The sequence below is a fragment of the Pteropus alecto genome, unplaced genomic scaffold (genome assembly GCF_000325575.1).
Source record: "Pteropus alecto unplaced genomic scaffold, ASM32557v1 scaffold86, whole genome shotgun sequence".
Taxonomy (NCBI): domain Eukaryota; kingdom Metazoa; phylum Chordata; class Mammalia; order Chiroptera; family Pteropodidae; genus Pteropus; species Pteropus alecto.
In genome coordinates, this window is record NW_006442109.1 from 16,767,149 (window position 1) to 16,791,572 (window position 24,424).

General features: G+C 35.3%; 1 protein-coding gene and 1 pseudogene across 3 annotated transcripts in view; both read left to right on the plus strand.

Moving 5' to 3' along the window:
* Positions 1-24,424, plus strand: part of ZNF280D (zinc finger protein 280D) — a 238,466-nt gene that overhangs the window by 81,303 nt on the left and 132,739 nt on the right. The gene's annotated exons all lie outside the window — the stretch shown is intronic.
* Positions 24,050-24,166, plus strand: LOC112469630 (annotated as a pseudogene).

Genomic DNA, 24,424 nt, shown 5'->3' on the forward strand with positions numbered 1-24,424 from the left:
TCCAGTTTCATTCCTTTGCAGTCAGAAAATATTCTTGGTTTGTTTTCGATTTTCTTAAATTTATTGCGACCGTCTGTCATTTGGGGATGGAAATTCTATAAATATCAATTAAGTTCATTTGCTCTAATGTGTCATTTAAGGCTGATACTTTCTTGTAGACTTTCTGTTTGGATGATCTATCCATTGCTGACAATGGAATATTCAGGTAACCTACTATAATTATATTTTTGTCAGTTTCTCCCTTTAGGTCTGTTAGTAATTGCTTTATTTTGGTGCTCCCAGGTTGGATGCAGATATGTTGATAAGTTATGTCTTCTTGATGAACTGTCCCTTTAATCATTATAAAGTATCTATCTTTGTCTCTTATTACCTTTTTTTTCCTTACCTCGAAATCTATTTTGTCTAATATAAGTTCAGCTTTTTTCCTAAACTTTTCTCTTGCCATTTTCTTGGGGTATCATTTTTCACCCCTTCACTTTGAGTCTATGTTTACCTTTGTAGCTGAGCTGTGTCTCCTGAACACAGCATGTACTTAGGTTTTGTTTTTTAATATACCCCACTACTCTGTATTTTTTAATTGATGAGTTCAATCCATTTATATTGAAGGTGATTATTGATATATGAGAATTTCCTATAGACATTTTACCTTTTGTTTTTTGGTAGCTCTGTGTCTCCATTTTTTTCCATTTTGTTTTTTTTCTGTTATTTTAGTTTGGTGGTATTCTATGATTTTTTCCCCCTCCATTTCCTCTTTTTATGTTATGTGTCTCAGTTCTAGATTTTTGTTTTGTGGTTACCATTAGATTTATGCAAAAAAAGTTTAATATGTACAATAGTCCTTTTTCTTCTGATTGTATCTCATCTCCATTTACCTATGTAAGTTCTGTTCTTCTACCTTTCTTTTATGTTTTTGTTTTTACAAATTATCTCTTTTTATGCTGTGTTCATTTCCAAATTGCAGTAGTTATTGTTTTCTCATGACATTCTATCCAGACCACCTGATATCCATTATCCAGACCACTGGCTATCTGGAAGATTACCATTTCCATTGAATCCAGAGGCTAAGAATGCAGGACTGATTCTTCTCAAGAATGTACTTTTACTATAAGAACTCTCAACCTTTCTCTTTTCTTTGGAATATGCTGGGTATTACCTGGTAGTGTTTCCTATTTAAAAATCTAAGACCCTTGAATAAAATTTGCCATTTTTAATTTGAACAAAGCCTCCTATTTCATTTATACTCAGTCAACATACCATTTAAATAATTCTCTAATTTGTTCATTAGACAAATATTAATTGACTACTTTATGCAAGCTTTTATTTTAGCTGCAATACAAGAAGCAAAATATATTAGCTGAGGGTTTATCGTATATGGCCTTTATAATGTTGAGGTACTTTCCTTCTATGCTTATTTATTAAGTCTTTTAATCATAAATGGATGCTGTATCTTGTCAAATGCTTTTTCTGCATTTATTAATATGATCGCGTGATTTTTATCTTGTAATATGCTGTATCTTGTCAAATGCTTTTTCTGCATTTATTAATATGATCGTGTGATTTTTATGCTTTTATTTGACAAAAGCATCTTGTCGAATGCTTTTTCTGCATTTATTAATATGATCGTGTGATTTTTATCCTTTATTTTAATTATGTGGTATATCACATTAATTGATTTGTATAAGTTGAAGCATACCTGTGCCCCTGGAATGAACCACACTTGATCATGATGTATAATCTTTTTAATGTATTGTTGTATTCAATTTGCTAGTATTTTGTTTAGGAATTTTGCATCTGTAGTCATCAGAGATATTGGGATATAGTTTTCTTTTTTTGCATTATCTTTACCAGGTTTTGGTATCAGGGCAATATTGGCCTCATAAAATGGGTTAGAAAGTATTGCCTCTTTGATTTTTTGGAAAAATTTGAAAAGAACAGGTATTAAATCATCTTTGGATGTTTGGTAGAATTCACTAGTGGAGCCATCTGGTCCTGGACTTTAACTTTTTAGAAGGTTTTTGATGATTGTTTCAATTTCCTTACTGTTAATCAGTCTATGTAGATTTTTCATTTCTTCATGATTCAGTCTAGGAAGGTTGTATATTTCTAAGAACTTGTCCATTTCTTTTAGATTATTGAATTCTGCGGCATTTAATCTTTCATAGTATTTTTGTATGATACTTTGTATTTTGGTGGTACCTGTCGTAACTTCTCCTTTTTCATTTCTGATTTTGTTTGTGTCTTTTCTCTTTTTTCCTTAATGAGTCTAGCCAGGGGTTTGTCAATTTTACTGATCTTTTTAAGGAACCAACGCATTGTTGCATTAATTTTTTTCTATTGTCTTTTTTCCTTCAATTTCATATAATTCTGCTCTAATTTTTATTATTTCCTATTTTATGCTGACTTGGCCTTCATTTGTTCTTTTTCTAGTTTTTTAAGGTGTAATATTAAGTTGTTTATTTGGGATTTTTCTTGTTTCCTGAGATAGTCAGGAAGCAAAATATAAATCAAAATTGATGCATCCTGTGTTGTTGTTTAATGTCAAGGAACAGAGATTCTCAATATAAACTCAGGTGATGGGAGTACTGGTTTTCATTATTCTTGGGGCACATATACAGTTAAAGAGTAAAAGAATCTCATGTAACTCCAAGAGGGGCTGTAACAGAGCACAGTCTGATCCAGATTAGAACTGGAAGGTGGTTCTGGATCTAAAGGATGATGCCTCTGGGCACGGATTTTTATATCTCCTCTATATGCTCTACATAATATTTAAATAGTGTTCAAATAGCGTTTACATATCTCTTTTCCTCTGTCCAACTAAAAATGGTTTTTAAAAATATATATAGTCATGCACTGCATAACGATATTTCAGTCAGCAATGGACCACATATATGACATCCGACCCATAAGATTATAATGGAGCTGAAAATTCCTGTCACATAGTGACATCTGTAGAATAATTCATTACATAAACACTTACTGTTGTGTTACAATTGCCTACAGTATTGTCAGTGTAAGAAATATCTAAACCTGCATAACATTTTTATAAGATTTTATTTGAGCAAACTCACAACGTGTGCAAGCAAAATCTTTAATACTCCAGAGAACGGCAGTTTTGCAGTTTTTAAAAACATATTTGGGATTAAGAAGAGAATGTAAGGTAGCTTACATGAAGGTAGGAAAAGGCAAGATGGGGTTTGGATTACTGGATAGTTAAGATTATGTGTTCTTTTGAGGGTGGTTATTCTTTTGAGGGGTTGAAAAGGAGGATTACTTTGGCATTCAAAGACGTGTTAACCTAGATGTACAAGGACAATGGACAGGGCTTGCTTAAGGCAAAGATGAGCCTTTTACAAAAGAAATTATATGTCTGGGGCGTGTCTACTCACCATGACCTGCCCAGTTAGGAATTTATGATCAGATAACATTCTGAGGTTACTTTCCATAGAATCCCTTTTCCTTCCACATCCCCTACAGAGCAGTAGGCTATGTCACACAGCCTAGGTATGCAGTTGACTATATCATCTAGGTTTGTGTAAGTGTACCCTATGATGTTCACACAATGATGAAATTGCCCAACAACACATTTCTCAGAATGTATCAAGTGGTGCATGACTGTGCTTCCTATTTAAATACCTGAGGAAGGATCTCTGTTAGGCTCTATTGATAACTATTGTGACATTTTAGTAGTTTCTTAGGTTGGGTTCCCACAGAAGCTGACTTGGAGGCAAAAATTTGAGAGCTGGTAGTTAACTTGAGAGGTGAATCCTGGAAACACTTTTAGGGAAACAGAGAATTGACATAAGGAAAGAAAGGAAGCCAACAAAAGATTCATTATTGAGCAGGTCACTGCTATGGGCAACTAACTGTGCCAAGGGGGAACTCTTGGAGACAGTGTAGAATATTCCTTAGAGTTGCCACAGTAAAGAGGCAAAGAAGTTGGGTATTTGTCCATTTACTTCCATCTTTCATTGGCAGAGGGCTGATTCCAGGGGTGTTAACTTATGTACGGCCAGCCTGCTCCATTTGCCTTAAGTAGAAAGTGGCAGGTGCTTATAGCAGGATGTTTCAACATAATGTGGATCGGAAGGTGTGAAAGGTATATAGGCAGGGAACCAACAGCATCCGTTACAGGCAGAACCCTATTCTGGTCAAATCATAGGTTGATGTCCTTTGAGTCAGTGTCTAATCAGCTCTGGCTCCTATAAGGATTGCAGTTATATGATATTAAACAATTTAATAGGCTACTTTTTCAGGAGGGATGTGCTCATGGCAAGAACTATTGATTAACATGTCTAGTACAAGGAGATAAAAATTATGAAGATAATTACAGCAGCAAACCATTTATCTGGAAGTCTAAACACCATAGCATCCAAACAACAGGCCTATTAAGAAGAATAATGAAGTTTAACCAGTGATAGCAATAATGTAACAACTATGTCACTGGTAATGCATATGTTGTGATAATAGTTATTTGTAGGTTCAGGCATACAAAATCTGTTTTTGAAGTTTTGTATTGCAGTTATGCAAATATATTTTATTTGCATAATCCAAATAATAGGGGGAAAAAATCAAGAAACTGCATTCATTATTTCATTCCTTCAAGTTGAGCCCAAAAGTCTGTATGGCAGGGGCATGAGCAGTGGTTGTGATGAGTTGGCATACGGTGTTGGAGCCTGAGCAGCATGAGAGGGCATCTACGTGGGGAGGTGGTGGCTTGGAACAGGGTGTCAGAGTATGAGTGGAATGAGGAGAGTGTTCACATGGAGGGACAATGGGAAAGTAGTTATATCCAAGGTTATTGAACAAACCTGAATACCGTTGAACAATGTGGGGGTTATGGGAACCCACCCTCTGCACAGTCAGAAATCTGTGTATAACTTTCGACTCCCCCAAAACTTAACTACAGTCACTGGTACCTGTGGTGGATTGGTTCCAGGTCCCTTGCACATACCAAAATTTGCAGCTATTTAAGTCCTTTATATAAAGAGGAGTAAAACAGTGCAAACAGTTGGACCTGTGTATCTGCAGATTCATAACTGCAGATAGAAAATACTATTTTTGATTAATGGTTGATTAAATGAATGGATTTGAAATTCAGGGATATGGAGGGCTGACTGTATATTTATTGAAAAACATCCACCTATAAGTGCAGTTTAAACCCATGTTATTCAAGGGTCAGTTGTATATCGAAGATAATGGTTGCCTGGGTTCTCACTGGTGGAGAAGGTAAGTTCAAATGAGAAAACTAGAATGAACCCTGTGTTTTTGAATTGGCATATATCAGTGATTCATGGATTTCAATAGATGGATGAGTATTTAGGCAGATGAATGGAAGGATAAATATAGTTGTATATGTATACATACATATATATACACATACATTCACTAGCTCTGTCCACTGTGACAGCCCGCAAATAGCAATATCCTAATAGCAATGAGCACATTTAGCATCCAGATCTTGGTTTCTAAATTCCATTCTTTATTGAAAGGAACAAGGTAGCGTGGAGGCAGGGAATGTATAAGATGAGCCTGGAACATCTTGTGTCAGAAAGTAAGGAAGCATTAAAAAATGATGAGGATATTAAAAGAACAGGAAAACCAGCTTCTAACTCCCACTAGCCAAATCTGGGACAATTTGGTCCTCAAAATAAGTAACAGTAATATTAATTATAAAGTTGAATAAAATAGGGATTCATGAATCCACATTGAAAAGAAAGAAAAAGAAAGAAAGATCTTTCTTATAACTAGTAAATGTAGAAGGAATGATGGAATTTTACAAAATCACTATTTGACAACACAATAATTGAGAAAACAACAATGAATGCTAAAACCAGCGGGTCACATTTGATGAAGAATGGATGAAGAACTGCTCAACAAAATATTTTTTAGTTAGAAAGTTAAAAAGTACAATTTTACAGAGGAGAACGTTGGCCTTACCTTAATAAAATGTAACTAAAGACCCATTGAGGGGAGTTTCCTAAAACAAAAGGAGACACTCCAAAACAATAATCTCTTCACTTCCAAGGATCAAAATTCTAGCCATCTCTGTTCATTACCTTCCACGTTCTCCCTATCTCCTGTTCAAATGAACTTCTTGACTGAGTACTTTACTAAAAATAAAAATGAGATCATTCTACTCCTACTCTTTAAAAGATCCCTTTTATTTTCATAGCTGCTTTCTTTTCACAAAAGTTTTAAAATAGTTTGACTAGAAAATTTTAAATTAAATTTATTGGGGTGGCATTAGCTAATAAAATTATATAGGTTTCAAATGTACAATTCAATAATGCATCATAATACATCTACCTCCCCCTCCTTCCTTTTCCCTCTGCTAACTACTAAACTGTTATCTGAATCTATGAGTTTTTGTTTGTCTTGTTCATTTGTTGCTTTCATTTTTCTATCCCACATATTAGTGAAATCATATGGTTCTCAACTTTTCTGTCTGACTTATTTCGCCTAGCATGACAATCTCAAGATCCATCTATGTTGTTGCAAATGGAAGTATTTCATCTTTTCTTATGGCTGAGTAATATTTCATTGTATATATGTACATCTTTATCCAATCATCTATCTGAGGGCACTTCGGTTGTTTATATGTCTCGGCTGCCATGAATTAATGTTGCATTGAACATCGGGGCACATATAGCTTTATGGATAAATGTTTTCAAATTTTGGGGGTAGTTATCCAGAAGAGGAATTGCTGAGCCATATGGTACTTCTGTATTTAATTTTTTGAGGACATTTCATATTGTTTTCCCTAGTGGCTGTACCAATTTACATTCCCACCTGTGACATATAAGGGTTCCTTTTCCCCCACAACCTCTCTAACACCTGTTATTACTTGTCTTGTTTATAATAGCCATTTTAACAGGTGTGAGGTGATATCGTGGCTTTGATTTGCATTTCCCTAATAGCTAGTGAAGTTGAGCATCTTTTCACTTGTCTGTTGGCCATTCATATGTATTTTTGGGAGAAGTGTCTGTTCAGGTCCTCTGCTCATTTTTTAATTAGATTGTTTATTTTTCGTTGTTGAGTTGTGTGAATTCTTAGCCCCTTATCGGAGGCATTGTTTGCAAATATCTTCTCTCATTCAGTTGGTTGCCTCTTTGTTTTGTTGATGGTTTCTTTTGCTGTGCAAAAGCTTTTTAGTTTGATGTAGTCCCATTCATTTATTTTTGCCTTGCCTTTGAGGTAAAATTCATAAAATCCTTTCTAAAACCATGAATTTAATGTCTGTGTTTTCTTCTATGCAGGTTATTGTTTCAGGTCTTATATTTAGGTCTTTGACCCATTTTGCATTAATTTTCGTGTATGGTGACAGATAGCAGTCTAGTTTCATTCTTTTGCATGTGGCTTCCCAATTTTCTTAGCATCATTTATTAAAGAGGCTTTCTTCAATGTATTTTTTGGGTCCTTTGTCCAAAATTATTTGAATGGAAATTTTGATTAATTTCTGTTTCTTGTTTAGCTTGTGGCTATATGATTTACAGTGAGAATTGTGACTATAATACATGAGATTTTGACAGGTTTTCAAAGTAAGAAAGTTGTTGGTAAAAGTCTTACACAAATTAATAGCACTCCCTGTAGTGAATTTAAAATGGCCTCTAATTCTTTGCAGCTCCTTCCATCAAGAGGTGGAGTCTATTGAATCTGTGCCAGCCTTGTGACTTTGACCAGTAGAATATGGTGAAGTGACATTGTGTGATTTTATAGCTGAAGCCTCAGAGATGTCTTGATGCTTCTGCTTTAGTCCCACTGGAAGCAGCTACCATGTGAGAACCCGCCAGCTAGCCTACTACAGAGGCTATGTGAAGGTAAACTGAGGTGCCCAGCCAACAGCCACACTCAACTGCCAGACACGTGAATGAGACCATTCAGGACCATTTCACCCCCAGCCAATTTACCAATAGACTACAAACATGTGTCGACCCATCCAACCATGAGGAGCAGAGAGACAAGTCACTTCCATTGAGTGCCTTGTCCAAAATATGAACCCATAGAATTATGAGCCTTAATAAAGCAAGAGTCAACAAACTATGTATGATCTGCAGGCTAAATCTGACTTACTGCCTCTTTGTAAATAAAGTTTTATTGAAACATAGCCACACCCCTTCATTTACATTATATCTGTAGTTGCTTTTGAGGTAAAATAGTAGAGTTGAGTAGTTATGACAGAGATTATCTTGTCTACAAAGTCTAAAAATATCTACTGTTTGGCCCTTTACAGAAATAGTTTGCCAAGCCTTAATTTAAGCCATTAAATTTTTGGATGGTTTGTTATGCAGCAGTAGATAACTCAAACACTCCCTTCGTAGCAAAAGATCAGTCAAAATCTTTGCTTGAACTATAATTAATTTCTGTAATTTCATGTACACATGTTGAGACTGGTGAAGGCATTTAACTTTATCTAGACCAACATCTGTTTTCATATGAATAACAGTGTCATTTTTCTAAATAGAATATGTTAATAATGCTGGGCACAATGTCCACTTTCTTGATACAAAGCACTTTTTGAATTTAATAACCAGATAAAATTCAATATAGCTCTTTTCCACCCTCAGAAAATGTTTTATTTAAAAATTATTCATGCCAAACTGAGTTTAACTTGATGTCAGAAATGAGCCTTGATAGTATATGAAAGTCTTTCAAAGTATAATAATTCACTGCAGAAAGCAACATCTAAGTATTACTGCTACGTTTTCACAACTTTTACCCAATAGTTGGCCCTTATCTTATTTTTTTAAAGAAAAGTAAAATATTAGCCTGTCTTCAGGCTTCAAAGAGATGAGCCATATTTTCTGACTTGTACAAAGTATTTTAAAAAACTAATTTTGGGCATTGGCAGATCTACTGTGTAATCCTGGCTTGTTGAAATGTATATGAATAGGTTTTTACATGAGCTTGGGAAATGTGAATAAATATAATGTGTAAAACACTGTCAAACCCAGATATTTATCTGTATACTGCAGAAGTTTACTATCCTTCTATGCCTAAATACATCCGTTATTGCTGATTAAATGTTACTATTTCTGCAACAAACTATAAAATAAAAGTAAAAGAGATGGGAAATATATTGTATTTTTTCTTGCAGCTTTAAAGAGATATGAAATGTATGGCAGGGCATGACTGTACATGGTTAAGTCTCCTGAGTCAGTTTTGAAGCATATACAACTATGAGAGAAAAAACTGGTTATAGAAACAATATGAAACTGGGAACCTGAGTGCCATCATGTGAGTTCTGGTTCTTAAGGCCTAACTCTAGGTTAGCAATCTGACTTAAAGGATTTTCCTCCAAAATGTTTTAGACTGTCCATTCAAATTTTAAGAAAAGCTTTCACAATTCCTAACATGATCTCTGCCTTTCCTGCATGCTTGGTATTTATAACACAGACCCAATATTTAACATTATATTTAACAGCATATTATACTTTTGATTTTCTTGAACCAGAATTATAGGATTTTAGGACTAGAAGAGACCTTACTAGTTATCTGGTTCACTTGATTCATTTGACAGAAAAGGAAATTAGTTCTTTTCATGTGTGTGTATGTCTGTGTGTGTGTGTGTGTGTATGTGTGTGTGTGTGTGTGTGGCCTCCAAAGGACCAACTTATATACCATTTTGCGTATGTCTAAGAAACTACCAGATCCTCAGTTCTTTTGGGTGGAATAGAATTAATGTGCATCAATATCTGCAAGGTGAATTTGCTATTACCAATGATTTAATGATGAAATTGAGACTATTCTGGTTGTTTATAGATTACAAGAGCCCTTAAAGACCAGCAATAAAATTCAAAGGAATCAAAAAATGAGAATAAAAATTGAATTTGTCAGTAGCTTTGTGTATAGTCTGAATTGTGTATTCTCATGGAAGTGCTAATCCCCAATACCTCAGAATATGACTATATTTGGAGTTGGAAGTCTTCATGAGGTAATTAAATTAAAACGAGGTCATTATGGTGAACCTTAATCTAATAGGACTGGGATCCTTATAAAAAGAGGAGACACCACACACACAGACACACACGGAGGGCAGACCATGTGAAGACATTGGGAGAAGATGACCATCTTCAAGCCAAGAAGCAATGCCTCAGAGGAAGACAGTCTTATCAGTGCCTTGATCTTGGACTTCTAGATTTCAGAATTGTAAGAAAATAAATTTCTGTTGTTTAAGCCATCCAGTCTGTGGTACTTAGTTATGGCAGTCCTAGAAAACTAATATACCTTGTAAAAATGTGGTATACAGGGCTGAAGATGACCAAGTGATACGACTGTCATCTTTATTATGGTGAACACCATAGTTCTGTTGATGTGACATATGATTTTGTAAACTGTATACAGTCCAGATATTCTGTGGCAGTTTCTCAGCTTAAAGTTCCATCTAAAGACACATATTTCAGACATCCAAAAATAATTAGAAAAATGTTTAAATTTTACTTACGTTGCTGAACACATACAAAATGACATGATATTCATAACACATGCCACTTTCTTTAAAACTTCTTCATCTAAAAAGCCTCCCTTGCCACACATAGCAGCTAATCCAATTTCTTTTTCTTTTCTCTCTTTTATAAACTTCTCAAACTCTCTTTCTCCGCTAGCTCTTATTGGCTTTCTTAATGCCTCCTCTCATTTTCGGTGTCTCTCCAACTTTTCCAATAGATCAGTCAAACTTCTTTCCTCTTACCCACTCCACCAAATATCTTTAAAAGGCCAGGAAACTGACTTTGCCATGAAAGAACTTGATGAGGAGGGAGAGGAGAGGCTGTGAACAGTCAGACATCAATTTTTTTCTTGTCAAAAATGCATTAAGCTTGTTGGCAGCTGTTTCACATTGTTGCTGATATTAAGTTTATAGGAAACTAAAATGTTTTAATGCTTAAGTGTTAAGTGGAATTATCTCTATCCTATACTTAGGTCATTTATTCTTTTTTACATTAATTGCAAAACTTTTTATTTCTTCCTGATAAGTTTCATCTTTTGGCCCAGCATTCCAAAATTCCAGGATCTTTTTGAATCTTTTTTTCTTTCATCTAACATATTAAACATTATTTCTAGTTTTATGAATTTGATATCCTGGAACCACTAGCTGAGAGTGATTCAGCAATACAGTGTGGCTGGTTTTATAAAGCTAACTGTGATAGTGAAATATATTAATAGGTCTGTGACATCCAAGAGCTAGGAAAGTATCCCTCTGCTAAACTTAGAATTGGTCACACCCTAAAGTATGATGCCAAGTTTGGGCACTGGCATTTTAATGGACATGTGAAATGGCAGGGAGATTTGAGCGTAGAGTAACAAAAAATGAACCAAAAAATGAAGTGAAATATATAGTTAAAGTAGTTGAGATTATTGAAACCAAATAAGAAAAACGTTTACACCTTTATATAAAGCTTCTATAGACAATACATTCACCTATTGTTCTTCGGTTTCCAGGGTGTCCAGGACAAAACAAGAGAATGTAGCCTTCAGAAAATGGGAAACAACATAAAGGTCTATTAATAGAGAATTATTTAAATAAAATATGGTGCTTCCATATAATGAAAGCCAATATGAAACACTTGATAAAACATAGTGAATATTTTTTTTGTCACCTTAGAATAAGGAAGGCTTTTCAAAGAATTACATAAAACCCAAGCCATGAAATAAAATAAATAAATATATATATTTTATATATATATATGATATATATATGAACTTAAAATTTCCACTAGGAAAAAAAAAACTAGAAAATAAAAAAAAAGTCAAAGTAAATAATAGACAAAGGCCTAATTTCTTCAATATACGGAAAAATTAAATAATTTAATAAGAAAATTCTAATAACCCAATAGAAAAATCTGCAAAGAATTCAAAGAAAATGTTTATATTAATATAAATATAAATGATTAATAAGAATAGTATAAGTTATTTAACCTCACTAATAAAGAAATGTATGTTGTAGGCTACTTAGTCCATCTGTTCTTCTATGTTTGTTAAAAGTATTCACCTGTCTAAAGTAAATATTTAAAACGTAACAATTTTTGTAACAATTTGTTAAAACATCTGGAAGCTGAACAATGTGAATTAACTGGGGCCTCTAGAAAGCGAAAAGTTCTTGTGTTCATGTTTCAAAAAAAAAAAAGAAAAAGGCAAAGAAAGAAATGTATGTTATAACTGGAACTAGATACAATTTTTAAAATCCTGTTAAAATAGCAAAGTTGAAAAAATTTGACAATACCAAGAATTATCAATAGAAGTAAGCAGGCACTCTTACATACCATTGGTGGTGGTAATATGAATTGGTATAACCTTCTTAGAGAATAATTTGGCAATACTGATAAAAATTTAAAATATTTATACCCTTTGATCCAACTATTCCACTTCTAAAATTTATTGCACAGATATTCTTGCACAAGTATGGAAAGAAAAAGACAATTATAATATTGTTATAGAAAAATATTTCTAAACACCCATCAATTAGAAACAATTTAAGTTATGTCTCATATATCATATGAAATTTTAGGCAGCTGTTTTATACTCTTATGTATTCCTATGCACACAGACATGGGGAGATATCTTAGATATATTGTTAGATGAAAAACACAGTTTAGAAAACATCATGAATATAGTATGATCTCACTTGTGAAAAAAAAATAAGGCTACATTCTAGGCTGGTAGTCAGGCCTATATTCCCTAAACAAGAGAATGGAGGGTTCCCCTTAAGCGCAATTGATCGGTCTAAGAGAAAGAACTTGCAATTAGATTTTGGGGTTCCGTTTCTTCTATAGCAGAGAACTCAATTATCAACAAGCTTCACTCAGGTACAAAGGGCTTCTAATCAAGTCAGTTTTTTAGTAATTCCCTAAATATGAACAGAGAAGATTACCAGATATTTGAAGAATGCTTCCAGCAAAGAGAACACACTAGCGGGGAGGAAAAAAAATAATACTCAGAGAAGAAAAAAAAATTTTTAAGGCATTAATAGTTTATGCTTTAGTTAATAGCTTTAGTTTCAGTGACACTCAAAAGAATTCTCTTTTATTTAAAAAAAAAAAAGTCAAAAAAGAAAGCAAAGAAAAAGAACTTTCATGGATAATAAAGAGCCATGGAAAAATTCAATAGAAGAGTTGCAAAATCAAGTTGAGGAAATCTCCCAGAAAACAATACAAAAAGACAAGAGATGAAAAAGAGGAAAGACAAGAAGATAAGATTATTAGTTCAAGAGAGCCAATATGAATAATAGAAGTTCCAAAAAGAAAAACAAAAACAAAAAGGATGGAAGTGATCACAGAAAAACAAAATTTACCCAGAACAAAAGGATACAAGTTTCCAAACTGAAGGATCATAAAGAACGTAGTAAGTGACCAGCACACCGAATGAAAAAAGCCCTATACCAAGGCATACCATTGTAGAATTTCAAGTCCCCAGGCATAAAGAGAAAAAACCATGGAAACAAACCAGATAACATACAAAGTTTTAAGAATCAAAATGGCACATACGTCATCAACAATTCTGGAAGCTAACAATGGAGCAAGGCCTTCAAAATTCCGAGGAAAAATTATTTTTGGTGTCAAATTCTTTACTCAGCCAAACTACCAATCAGGTGAGAGTAGCGTATAATAAAGGCATTTTCAGTCATTCATGAGCACAGAAAATTTACCCTCCGTGCAAAGTTTTTCAGGAAGTTACTCAAGTATGCTTCATTAATAAAGGCATAAAACAAGAAAAAAGTATTGAAGTTCAGGAAACAAGAGCTCCAAGATAGGAAAGAAGTGAAAGGACTTTCCAGGTTGGAAACAAAGCTAGATTCAGTTTCCAGTTCTGATAGGAGCAAGATTGTGGAGGACTCCGAGGGGATATTGTCAAAACAAACAAACAACAAACAAACAAACTAACAAACAAAACCCCCCAAATCCCTGATGTATTTATCTGTACTGATTTAGGTTTTACAGTTCTATTGGAAGGTTTGGGATCAGTTCCATAAAAACTAAGCAAATAGGAAAAGAAAACACAAGCAGTTACAGACTCTAGAAAAAACAAAAGTTGTACTAGAAATGAAATGTAGTACAGCTTGAGTTTTTTTAATTTATGGTAAAATATACATAACATACGATTTACCATTTTAATCATTTTTAAGTGTATAATTCAGTGGCATTAAGTACAATCACATTGTTGATATTTTAATGTCAACACTAAATGATGATTTAGTAAAAATTGTTATATAACTCCAAGGGGAGAGATATATGTGTGTACATTGAGGGAGGAGTTCATGAGTTATCAGTTTTTCTCTTCCATTTTCATTGTCTAAAATGTAAAACCCAGAAATAATCATAACGGTATGTAATTTACAAATACATAGATCTATTCCAGGAGAAACAATTAAGACAGTTGCAAGAATCTGACCCTGGGGGTTGAAAATTGAGGGCGGGGGGATAATACTATTTTTCATTAAAAATCTTATAGTGCTATTTGATTTAAAAACTACATGTATGCATATATATAATTTAAGTAAGATTAAAATTAAAATTTTAAAAATGACTGGAAAAAAAAGCTATTACGGTTCATTTGAACCAAAAACAAGTTCAAAGCAATATGTACACAATGATACCATCGAAAATTATACGCAATCTATAAACATAACAAAGACTGAAAAGAAAGAACTTATATCAAAAGGTTAATAGTGGGTATTTTGGATGAGTCCTATTTCTTTTCTGGTTGATCTGTATTTTTCAAGTTTTTTTTGTACAAATAAACAGGTAATACTTATGAGAAAAAGAATCATCAAAACATCATTATTTATATCAGCAATAGAGGATATAGGTTTAATTTGGTAGTAGGAGAGGTTTAATTGGCTATTAGAAAGCACTTAATTCTATAGGTAACTAAACATTTTCCTGACCTTTCCTTATTCAAGAGAGGCTAAGAGTACCCAAGAAAGGAAGGAGTCAAGAGGGAGGAGAGGAGCATGCTAAAGGAGAACTGTTGAAAGCTCACAGGCTGAGGGGCAAAGGAGTCATACAATGTGACAGAATAATGGAAACTTGAAAAATATAAAAACAAAATTAAATCTCAGAAACCCTGGAGCCTAGATAGGACTATGCCTGGCTTTCAGTCATGGGTGTGGAATCTTGCTGAAAACTCATTAAGAGGGGAAGGAATGAAGTCACTGGGCCACACACACTGGTATAAATTCCAAGTGAGAAGAAGAAAGGAATAGAGGGACAAAAGAAAAAATTATTCTTGGCAGTGGTAACTTTTATCATTAACAAAGCATGGGAGAAAAATGGGTCTTAGACAGCCTATGCAAAACAACCAGTACTTCCTGATGAAACCCTGCCTTTGGCTACATTTGTAGGACTTGGGAGCTTTCTGATCAGTTGACTTGCCAAATGTGATGGAATAAAGTACTTTCTTTTCCTAATGCTGGGTTATAGCCAGGTATATGTGCCTGTGACCGTCATGGAACTTTGGATATATTTTTCCATGAAAAAATTGCACGGACAAACTTTTCCTTTGGTTCATTTCTGCTCGCATCTCCAGGCTCATCAATCCCCTCTGAAGTGCTATCCAGCTATACCAAAGACTTGTGATTGCCTGAACATGCTGTAGAAAAGACTATTAGTTGCCTGCACCAAATGTATTCTCCCTCCTTTATTTTTAAAGAAATTTTGATTTTGTTGGGAGTAATTTTGTGCCCAGCTTAAAAAGGATAAAATAAATTAAAGAAAACCTTTATTTCCCAGCTTCCTTTGGAATATAACGCAAAATAACCTAGGACCCGATATCCTTGAGTCACTAAATCAATGCCAGCAACTGGTAGATTTCCTAGTATGTGGGAAAAATAAATAAATCCCAATTATGTTTAAACCACTGTTATTTTTATTTACAGTTAAATGCAGCCAAGTGCAATCCCTCCCTTTTTAATATTTATACACATGATTTCCCCTGCCTGTATGTTCTTCCTCTACTGATGTAACAGATAAACTACAATACTCCAAGACTCATCTAAAGGGATTGTTTCCTTGTGAAGCTTTCCATTACCTTTGCAAACTCAGATAGGTACGCATTCTTTTGTGTTCTCATTACACTTTGTATAAACTTCTAGCACTTACTGTAAACCTTCTAAATTATCTGTGTATTGACTTGTCTCTGATACTCGATTTTGAACTTTTGCAGAGCAGGACTGAGTTGTATTTACTTTCCCATCTCCTTGCACAGTCACAGACCTAGGCAGGAGCTCAATAAATATTGGTTAAATAAATGTTGAAGAAACTCAGACTGTCTTGAGAATCCAAAGTACCTGTTAATTTTCTGATTGTAATTTTAATCTTCCAAATGCAAATGCGATATAATTTTGCCTTCTGTGTCATAGACTTGAGCATCACATAAAATATTGAAATGAACTATGTGGGTGCTCAAATTTTGTTTCTACCACCAAATTTTTCCCTGATTTCACATAATTGGAGTGGATCTTTCTTTTTTTCTTGATTCCTACTTTTGTCATATAACTTTTTTTGCATTTAATTTTACTTTGTTAACTACTTACTTTGTCTCTTTCTTACTAGATAGTAAGCTTCTGGAAGGTTGGACCATGCATTTTCATTTTTGAAGCCTTCTTAGTATCTAGTATAGACATGGTAGCAGGTGCTCAATCAGTAAATGAATGACAAAATGTCCAAATAATGGCACCTTACTCATCGCTTCTTTTTGTTCTCTACTTTCCCTTCACATATGGTTTTGCCTTAATTTCAAGCACGAGTGCAAGTAGGCTTACAACTTCAGCATTATCCTTTCAAAAATTTAAGTAAGTCTGTTTCACCGCTTTATATCTCTCCTATCCACATCAAGTTATATATTATGATAGAAAAGCATTAAATAAAATTCTGCATTCTAAATATTTCAGCAGCTAAAAAATTAAGAATCAGTTCATATCCTGAAATAGAATCACTTTTCCCACTGTCAAAAATGTAGTTCCTTCTAAAATGCTCAGCCTCCTGCAGCTTCTTTAAGTTCATAACTGCCACTTGACACCCTGTGGGCAGTGAATGATATAGAATGACTACCAAAAAAAAAAAAAAGCTTCATCCACTTCTTCAGGAAGGAATATCCTGGAGAGGGTGACCATGAAGATACAAATCCAGGTCATTCTAGAAATTTTTTTTTTTGAAATAAGCAAAGCAAAACATGTCGAGGACCAAACTCTGAGAAATAGGGGACAAAACTCAGAGAGTGAGCTTGAAAGCAGAGCTTGAGTCCCTTACTGCTGTGAATGCCACCAAAAATGAGAGAGAGAGAGAAAAAAAAAGAAGGAAGGAAGGAAGGAAGGAAGGAAGGAAGGAAGGAAGGAAGGAAGGAAGGAAGGAAGGAAGGAAGGAGAGAGAGAGAGAGAGAGAGAGATCTGGGTAACTCCAGGAACTTGAGGCACCAGGTACAGAGTCAACTGTCCCACTGAAACATTTAGGAAATCTTGCTACCAGAATACCACAGAATGCCACCACCTTTGGTACAGTCAGACAATGATTTCTAAGTCTCAGTGGTACATGAGGCTAGTGCTGAGGATGGATGTATACCAACCTATAAATCAGAGTTTTTCAACCATAGTGCACATTATAATCACAAGAGATTAAAAGAAGATAACGGTACCTAAGGGGAGGGGGAATGGAAAATTATTGTTTAATGGGTATAGCATTTCAGTTTGGGATGAGTTAAAGATTTATCAGAGTATATGTGCCTTAAAAGATAGTCAAATAGTATATAGAAAATACTAAAGGAATTCAGAGGGAAGAATGATTACCAAAGGATGATGTACATAGTAAAACTTCAGAATGAAAGTCGCTTTTGAGCTGTGATTGGAAGATAGTGTAGCATTTAGATAAAAGTTAAAGAAAGGAGAAGGCATTTTAAATAAGAGAAATGACATAACTAAGAGGGGAGGAAGCACATGTGTCATGTATGGAGAATCTGAGGTTGAAGAGTGGAAGGCTCCTTTGACAAATAGTATAAGAAAAGGTTGGAAATAAAGTTCGTGGAAAGGCTGTAGAAGATCAAATTTCAGGCTGAAGAGTTTGATCTTATTCTAAAATCAGAGGACAGCCATTAAAACATATTGGCAGTGGTATTGGCAGTATGTGAACAATAGTAGTTTTGAAAGATTTATTAGCATTGTTGTGGAATTGACTGGAAGGTGGAGGGACTCACATGGTGGAAAGAGCAATTAAAGGAGCTCAGCAAAAAGGTGAAGGGATGAAGTACAAATAATAGTTACAAAACAGTCACGGGGACTTAGGGGTGGGGGAAAAGAGCTCAGCAATTTTGTAATTCTAAGGCAATGGGGGCTTTGACAAGGTGGGCAAAGGTGACATTAAAACATAAGAACAGATTTTAGACACACATGACATCTGGGTAAGATGGTGTATAGTGATGGATGTATACTGGTTAAAAGGAAAATATGACATATGCCCTACTAAAGGAAAGATCAAAGCAGGAAAATATATTTAAAAACCTAGTCTCTTCCTACATGCAGAAGTTTTTCATTTTTATGACCCAGCATGTTCCTTTTAAAGGCTGTTTAAAAGCAGATCTGTTTAATGTGTACTGAGTCAAGAAATGGTGCCGATAAAATTGGTTCGCTTTTCCTAGCCTTGTGCTTTCCTGCTAGCCAGCTTTTTGGCCAATTGAGTGACCATGGCCAGTTGGGCGATTGTCATTAACTTCTATAAATCTCACTTTCTTAACCAGCAAAATAAGGACAATAATACCATTTCTGCCTGTCTTGCAAAAGTTTTACAAAAATCAAATTATCCTATATTAAATTACATTAAAAATTCTTAAATATCTACTATATGTAAGCTCTGTGTTAGGTGCAACAGGAGACATAAAGATGAGACAAAAGGCCCTCTCTATGGAAGACTGAAACAAACACAAAAAATAAGATATTAAAACAAAAATACAAGAAGGGATTTTCCTAAGTGTCTTAGGGAACAAAGTCCATATGGATTCAAATAAATGAGGATGGATATCTGGAGGATAAACTGAAGAGTGGCTTCATAAACGAGGGATCATTTGAGGTAAGTCGTCAATAGAGAATGGAGGATAAATGGAAATAATTCATCCATTCATCCACACATATACTTATCCACCCATCCTACAATACTGGGGATTCTCTCTGTGACAGATCACAGAGATAAGTAATACTCTACCATTGTGTAGCATCCTCTACGAAGGAGCTATCCAGAGCACAAGGGGATTGAATGAAAAATGATTAATTCAGTACTAAACAAATTAAGACAATGGATGTAAACTGCATAAAATCTAAAGTAGGGGAAGGCTAAGATGAAATGCAGTAGCTACATACAGAGTGTCAGAGGGTAGGGATTGCATATATAACTAGAAGATTTCTTCTGTTCAGAAGGTAAGGGGGCTTCAATTACATTCAATGAGCAGAGAGAAGATCTGGGAGACAGAAAATATTTAAATGGTTAGTGAACAATTTGAACTAAAGCATACTTATTTGCACATATATTCTATTTATTTTGGTTCTTCTCTCTTTGTTGTCCTTCATACATCCTGCCCAGGGTTTTGAAAGATGGAGCACCAATGAAACTCCAGGCAAAACTATAGACTTCTAGGTTGCACAGTACAGCTTCCTCTCAGTTGTTTCCTGTCTATAACTATCAATGTGGAGTTGCTTTTTTATGGTGGATCTTGAGATTTATTTTTTTCTCTCTCCCTCCACTGTACATCCTTGATGACTGATCCTCCTCTCATGAGGAAGATAAAGTTTATAAAGAAAACTATGGGGCTAACATACAATCTAGAGCCTGCTCAAAAGAAGGAGAGAGAGACAGAGACAGAGAGACAGAGACAGACAGAGACAGAGAGAGAGACTGAGAGAGAGAGAGGCAGAGACAGAGGAAAGGAATGAGAGGAGGAGAAGAAGAGAAGAAGGGGAGAAACATACGAGGGGAAGTAGAGAGATGGGTTGGTACTGACTAGCTTTTATGTACAGGAAGGCTGTGTAATGTGAAGTGAGAACTAACTATTGCTATTTCTGTTCCGATAAAGAAAAAGCAGAAATTATTTTTGCAAAAAGAGGACATGGGGTAAGAACATAAAAATGAACCATACTAAAGCTTAAACAAGTCAGGAAAGATGTATTATTCACTATTGTGATCAAGGAATTCAATAAAAAGTGGAAGACCTGTGTCTTCCTGATCCCCAAGGCCTATAAAAGCCTCCTCTTCTCCATCCTTCCCCTTTCTATAACTTATAGACATGACACCAGTTATACCTCTTCATTAAATCAATTATATGTTGTCCCCTTAGATCCAGAGAGGAATCTTTCACCATCCCAAACATTTTCATTTATCAAGAGAAATTCGTCATCTTCCCACCCCATCCTGCTTTGCTCTTAGGATTCTTAATTTGAGTGCATCCATTTGGCAGAGAAATTCGTCATCTCTTGATAAATGAAAATGTGCCTCTGTCACAACCTTCCCACCCCATCCTGCTTCGCTCTTAGGATTCTTAATTTGAGTGCATCCATTTGGTCTCCCATGACAGGAACCTTAAACTTATCTTTGAATTTTAACATGACTACATCCCTGCTAACTCAGAATCTTTAGTGATTCCCTTCCAAACTGCAGCCTAATTGTGGCACTCTATAAAAATGCCTGCAGCATTGCTCTAGTGGCTCAGGAATTCTGACTATTTCCTCCTGCTGTCAGCTTTGAGCCTTCTTGTTCTGGTCTGAGTGTATCCCAGGATCTGTGTTGTTGCCATACACTTGGATTTCGTATTGACCGGCAAATAACTTCAGAATGATATATCAGTCCAGTGGACTGCCTGGCATTCTATTTCACTTTGATCTATGGTGTGTATATTAAATAGACTTGGGATCCTAAATGTGAGCTCCAGTTCTCCTGTACACTGACATTTAACCCTGGTGTGATCACACCCTGCTCTCCCGGTTCTTTTGACCCTCCGTCCAACCTGTGTGTTTTCTTAGAGGCAGAAGGGTGTGGTAATAAAATGAATACTGGACTTGGAATCAGCAGTTTCAACTCTCAGTTCTATTCTTTCTTAATCATGGAAACCCTGGAAATTCACTTAAGCTCTTTGAACTTTAGTTTTCTTACCTGTTCTGCATATGTAGTGGCTGTATAAGGGCTGCAGCTGGGGCCGCCACTCAGCTGTGCTCCCTGCTATATAGTTCATTCAGGCACTGGTACCCACTCCTCCTCTGAAACTGCTTTTGCTGAGATCTCTTGTTGAGTTCACTACTTCCGTCTTTCCGAATCCATTGGCAGTCTTCATATTCAGTGTTCATATTATTCCACTTCTCAGCAGCACTTGACAGAGCTGATTACTTTACCTTTCCTAAAATACTTTCTTCATTTGCCTTCTGGAAAGCCACAGCTCCTAGTTTTCCTTCTATTTTCACTGACAGACTAGAAGTCTTTGCTAATTCACTTCAGGTTGAAATGCCTAAGACTCAGTTCTCAGCCTCTTCTCTAGCTACACTCCCTCCTTTGGTTATCCCTTCCAGCCTTTGAGTATTAAATGACATCTATATGGTGATATTTCCTAATTTTATATCTCCAGTCAAAACCTTTCCCTGAGCTCCAGAACTGAAGATTCATCTAGGTACTAGACAACTACTTGAAACCCCCTTGATGTCTAACAGGTATACTGAACTTAAAATGTGCAAAACACAACTCTTGATTTTATTTTTCTGTGAGTATAATTATCTGTAGTGGGCAAGATTAAAACAATGGAAACCAGATAGAAAGCTATTCCAATAATCCAGGTGAGATACAGGTGAACGATAAGGCTGGCTTGAATAAATGATATTGGGACTTTGCAGATATAATTATGCTACAGACCTTGAGATGGGATTGATCCTGGATTATCAAGGTGGGCCCAATCTAATCATGAGTCCTTAAAATTGGAGAACCTCTCCCAGCTGTGGTCAGAGAAGTAATGATGGAAGTATGGTCACAGAGATGTGATATTCCTAACTTTGAAAATGGGAGACGGGGCCATGAGCCAAAGAATGCAGGTACCCTCTGGAAACTGGAAAAGACAAGGAAACAGATTTGTCCTTAGGATTTCCAGAAATGAACATAGCCCTGCTAATACCAATATTAGCTCACTGAGACCCGTGTGAGACTTCTGACCTACAGAACTATAAGATAATAAATTTGTGTGTTTTAAGCTACTAAGTTGAGATAATTTGTTATAGCAGCAACAGGAAACTAATATAGCATGTGTATACTGATGCTTGTATTAAAAGCAGGTATGGACATTAAATAAATGATTATTTCTTAATATGGATATACATAGTTGTCTCATTCCCCTCAATTTGCCCCCTTAGTATGGGACGGGGAGGAGGTGCTCCTCTCTTCCAGGATCTTCATTTAAAAAAATTTTAAGTTTATTTGAGCAAAAATCAGTTAGAATCAAACAGTGCCAAACCGGAAGCAGTTAGGACAACTCCACTGTCAGGAGTTCAGGGTGAGATTTTTATAAAGAAAAGGTAGAAACAAAGTAAGGAAATTATTGATTGGTTATAGTGTAAAACCTGTTAGGCTGTTTTGACTCATAATCTTGAGGCATTTACAGGCTTAGATTTGGGTTTGCTTACATAGGCCACCATGGCATTAGAGCTACCTCAGTCTGTTGGCCTCCATGTGTAATTAATTTAACAACTCCCCACCCCTTTGGTCATCCTCTCAGACATGATAGATTGACCAAAATTTGATATTAGTGGCACTCATATTCACATTCAGAGTTAAGCTGATCCAGACTCATTGTGAAATTCATAGGTCATAATGTCAGATCTGGAAGGCTTGTTTTTACTTTTCATCTCGTAGTTCATCTTGTTTCTGTTTCTCCAAGTGCAGTGGGATCTGATAGCTATGAACATGCATATAAGACCTTGGAGGAACACCAGGGAGACTACAATGATAACTATTAAGAGGATGATACCAGGAGACTACAATATACTTCTTAGCCAGAGCCCCCATGAGCCTGACCAGTTGGTATCAAAGAAACCAAAGAATGTACCTGAAGGGGCACTAGTCTGTTTTAGCCAAGCACCTTGTTTGTTAATTTCTTGTATTTCCTATAATACCAGAGGTGTTGATCCAGGTACAGCTGCGGGTATTTGTTATGGCACAGACTCCTTCTTGTTCAGCCATTTAATACTCTAAAGCAATTCTATTATCTAAAAACTACTTTAGCAAGAAAATCTAGGGACTTTTGTCATGCAGCTATGGCCTCAGCAGTAGGTTTGGCCATAGTTGCCAGAGTTAAAGAGCGTTGTCCTCCCATGCATTAACAGAAAGAAAAAGCAAGTCGTGAAAAGACAAAATAGAGTAAAAGTTTCATACTAAAGATCAAGATGCCATCATCTTGTTTTGAGGAAAAACATTTATGAAGTTATTTAAGTTGTGACCTGAATTAGCATCTTTTTTCATGAAACATTATTTTTACTTTAAAGAACAACTGATAAACAGACAACTATGATTAGCCAGAATTGCAGTTTTGGTGGGCATTTTTTCCAAAATGAATGAAGTGAGCCTGTCATTTCAAGGTAAACAATTGAAAGTATTTGTTGCCAATAATAAAATTTGAGCTTTCAACCAAAAGTGGAGGTTAAGAAAACTTGTATCTACCACCATAAACTTGATAGCTTCCCAGTATTTAAAGATTTTTCTGATGAGATTTGTGTGATGATAACTGATGTGATTTTTTTATGCTCATAATGAAATATGTCAACATTTGGAAAATCTACATAACTCAATGAACTAATATTTTCCAAATGATCAGTGCATGATTTTTAAAGTCATGTGTGGGTTAAAGATCCATTCAGAGTTCAGGATAGTAAATAGATTCTAATATTAAATAGTATGAATGTTCATTTATATGGTTTCAGATTCCATATAACTAACATTTAAGAAACTATTAATTGTCGAGTTTTGGCATAGTATCAAAGAAGAATATCCACAATTATCTGAAAAGTCTATTAGAAACACTTCATTTTCCAGCTTTAAAAAAAGCATGTATGGTCTACGGCCATGCTATCCTGAACGTGCCCGATCTCATCTGATCTCAGAAGCTAAACAGGATTGGGCCTGGTGTACTTAGATGGGAGACCACTTAGGAGTACCAGGTGCTGTAGGCATTAAAAAAAAAAAACCCAGCACATATGGACGTTAAATGAAGTTAAGAATTGCGATTATTTCTGAATATGGATATTCTAATTTCTGAACTGAGATCACATTTATGTTTCAGATGACACAGGTCTTTCTAGTACCTTAGAGTGGTCAGAAAGGTGATAAGGCCTTCTCAGTTGTTCATCCAGGGATGAGAGGAACAGTCCCATTCTATCTCACTCCTGCTGAGTAAATTTTTAAGGCAATAATAGACAATAAAAAATTAC